The 3,689-nt window shown below is 32.7% G+C and overlaps 1 long non-coding RNA gene across 1 annotated transcript; it reads left to right on the top strand.

Annotated features, from left to right (window-relative positions):
• The first annotated feature begins 312 nt into the window (after positions 1–312).
• Positions 313–3,413, top strand: LOC127748361 (uncharacterized). Its single transcript, XR_008010376.1, has 3 exons — positions 313–444; positions 519–634; positions 1,867–3,413. It is a non-coding gene; the product is annotated as an uncharacterized LOC127748361 (long non-coding RNA).
• The last annotated feature ends 276 nt before the right edge of the window (positions 3,414–3,689 follow it).

The raw sequence follows: 3,689 nt of genomic DNA on the forward strand, positions 1-3,689 counted from the left end.
AATTTTTTCTAATAACTTTATATTAGAGAAATTAATTCTTAACAAAAAAAATTGACAAATAAATTTTTAGGATAAAATTTGTTTGTAGAGATTTAAATTGAAATTGAAAGACAAAAACTTAATATTATATTTGTTGAATTAAAAATTAATATTTAAATTTTTATATTTATTTTTAAAATTTTAATATCTCTAAAAAATAAAAACACTAAAAACTAAAAATTTTAAAGACAAAACATTTATACATAAATTACCGCCATTTTAATTCAATAAATTTGCTCCTCCTAGACTTTTCCTACAATAATTTCAACATTACCCAAATGTAAATAAGGGCTTTAACCCTGTTGACTCTTTTATCTTCTCATTCTTCTTCAAGGACATCACTGCATGCAGCCTCTCCATCACCAGTCGAAGAACAGCCACCGCCGCTGGCGTAGCCATCGCTAAGTAAGTGAGGGGTCGTTTTCAAGTTCATCTTCGTAGCCCCCATGTTCTCTATCTCCTCGTTTTCTCCTTCACAGGACTGCTGCTGCCTCCCTCCTGTTACAACAATCGAAGAACCAAGCTGCCGCCTCTACCTGTTGCTGTCGACGTCAACCACCGACTCGCCTCTCCCCTGTTTTCTCCCCTGTTGCTGGTACTTTACTGATTCTGTTCATTTTTTTTTGGTCGTGACCTAGCAATAGGACTTTTCCCTTCTCCTGATGTTCAATTACTGTTGTATAATGCTTAAATCAAATTTGTATCTTTGAAAGGTGTATTTGTACTCAGAACCTCTTAAGCTTTTGTTTTGTTTGGGTGCTTTGATTTGGAGAAATTAAAGTTTGAAAAGAGACAAGTTACTATTTTGCTTGGTTCGTTATTTTCTTAATGGTGTGAAGTAGTAGCACTGATGTTGAAGAAATCCTTTGTCTTTGTGACTTTGTCCTATATTCAGGGATTTGCCATCTGTTTTTGGGAATTATTAATGCCATCTGTTACATGGGAATTAATTGTAGTTTATAGTTAACAGGAGTAAGAGATTTATGGTCTGAATAATTCTATATACACATGGATGATCATGATTGAAAGTCATCATATAAGAAGTTACATAGCTAGATACATGCATGATCCTTTTGAAAATTTATATGATGTTTTGTTCCAATCTTTATTAAGATTTAACGGCATTAATTTTATCTTCTTGCTCTTGTTATAAACCATATTGGTCTATCACTCACTCTCTCTCTCTCTCTCACAAAGGATTAAATAATATTGATATAGCATGGTTATAATGCCTAGCTATATGTGTCTCTCTGAGAATGAGAAACAAACTTTTGTCAAATTTGTCCTAATTAACTAAGTCATTATATTACTTTAGATTATGTGTTCATGTTAGTAAATCATTCTTCCCCTCTTATCCATGACAACACCCAAAAAAGCATCATAGAAATCATACACAAACAAATTCAACTCATAAATAGAATATTTTTTTTGTCACACTTTTTCTCCTTCTATTATATTTACATTGTAAGGTCAAGGGTAATTTTGTAAATTTAAACATTTCAGTCTCTAGTTTTAATTCGAACCAAACAAGATACTGAGTCATAATTCAGTTCTATACACTTTATACACCAAACACAATACTGAGACTTATTTTAATTTCTATCTCTCTGTCACAGTCTATCAGTCTCTGTCTTGCTACCAAACGCTACCTAAAACTTTTACAGATCAATTTTTTTATTAAAATAAATAACTAAATTAATTTTTTATTATTTACATTTTTAGATAATTTAATCTCTCAACATGTTATTTTATAGAAAAGAAAATTAAAATGAGTTCAAATTTGTGGCTTATGCTCGGTTCATGACTCATGATTGATTTTAATTTTAGAGACACAGAGAGAAATCAAATCACGGGTAAAAAGAGGGAACCAAACTCCTCAACTGTTTAATCACCAGATTCTGGTTAGCTTCATTAACGCTTCTTTCCTTATTTGATTTTATTGATGCAATTACATTTATCTGATGCTAGGTTTGGAACTATTGAGTGATTCGGTTGCGCATGAACTCCTTTCTCCACTTTTCTCATTTTGTTTTCTGCATCGATGTTTGAATTCTGTGTTACATTGCTATTGAATCACCATGGTTGATAGTTTCAACGATGTTATAATAATGACTTTGATATTAATTAGTTCTGAAGCTTTTCATATACTCCTATGATTAAATCTTGTTGCAATTTAATAGATGAAAAGCAACAGCATATTTTAGTGAAGCTGTAGATTCAAGAAATGTAGTATAGGAATCTTGGGAAAGTTTTTTGGAGGTTTTTACAGGGTAATGCTTTTTTTTTTCAATTATTATTTAAAAATATTGAAATGAAATGTTGTGGTATTGTTTCTTTTTCTTCTTTCATTGTTTTCTGTAGTTTTGATGTAAAATCTTGGGTTTTTTGTTTATTTTATTATTATTTTTTAAAGGTTAATATATGGGATGCAGGGAAATGACTGTATTCACATAAGCTGATACAAATCTATTTTTCTTTCTTTAATGTCCGTGTTTTGATCTTCAGTATAATCTTGGGGGAGTTCTTTCAAGGTGTTCATTTTATTTGGCCAAACAAAGATGGTTTTCATGTTAACTAACTAATTCAATTTTCATGCTTAAAGTTCCTCTTTTTATATAGGTCATAAATGAATATTTTGGTTTGTTTAAGAGGATAAATTTTGACAGTGTATTTGATTTGGGGGGCATTATAAGAAATGGATGAACTTTGTATATGAACTTTGTAATGGGGAAATGTGTGTGCTTCCCGTGTTCATTTTGCATCGCCCGACAAATCATTGGTAGTTTGGTACTGTCTTGAGCTAAAGAGTTCAGTTTTGTAATTAGTGAACTTTGATTGGTTACCTCGTTGATCTATTTATACCGTCTCGGCAAGAACTATATTGTTTATCCCTGATTGGTTATTTCCAAGGCTAATATACCTCGATCTAGTTATGTTATGTTGTGCTAGTTCATATAGGAGTTTCAGGTAGTCAAACATATTATGATTTCTAATTGGGAAGTGGATTGAGCTTTTTATAGACTATAGTTGTGCAGGAGCTATTTATAGTTGTGACCGGTGAACCATCAACTTGATGCTTTTTTAGCACAGTCCAGAATCACAATTCACAACTTGAATGGCTAATGGATCTACCGCCTCTAGTTTTAATAGTATGCAGTGACAACAAAATCTCATTTTATATACTGAGTAGACTTTGCTCGTAACAATATCCCCCACCCGACATTATATTAACATAAGTAGAAAGAATATGATTCCTCCTTGGCAGAAATAATGCTTCATGTGTTTGATGAATACTCTTTCGAATTGTTGGTTTCAACCAAAGTTGCATAATCACTCTGCTCTAAGAGTTTTGTTTTTATTTATTTATTTTTTTTGGAAAAGAGGGGGGGGGGGGGGACAAGCCGAAGAAGAAGCACAACAAGCTCCTCCACCACCCCTCGTGTGCCTCAAGGGCATTATTTTCCGCCACAAGAGTATTGGCAACAATTGACTGCATCCCTTGAGCAAATAAGGGTGAACCAAAATAGCCATGATGTCCTTTTCCGTCAGATAATGGTGAACCAAGATAACCTTCTCCGTGAGATAAGGGTGAACCAAGATAACCATAGTGTCCTTCTCCGTCAGATTGTGAATGTGCAAGAAAGAATGCA

The sequence above is a fragment of the Arachis duranensis genome, chromosome 6, assembly GCF_000817695.3.
Source record: "Arachis duranensis cultivar V14167 chromosome 6, aradu.V14167.gnm2.J7QH, whole genome shotgun sequence".
NCBI lineage: Eukaryota > Viridiplantae > Streptophyta > Magnoliopsida > Fabales > Fabaceae > Arachis > Arachis duranensis.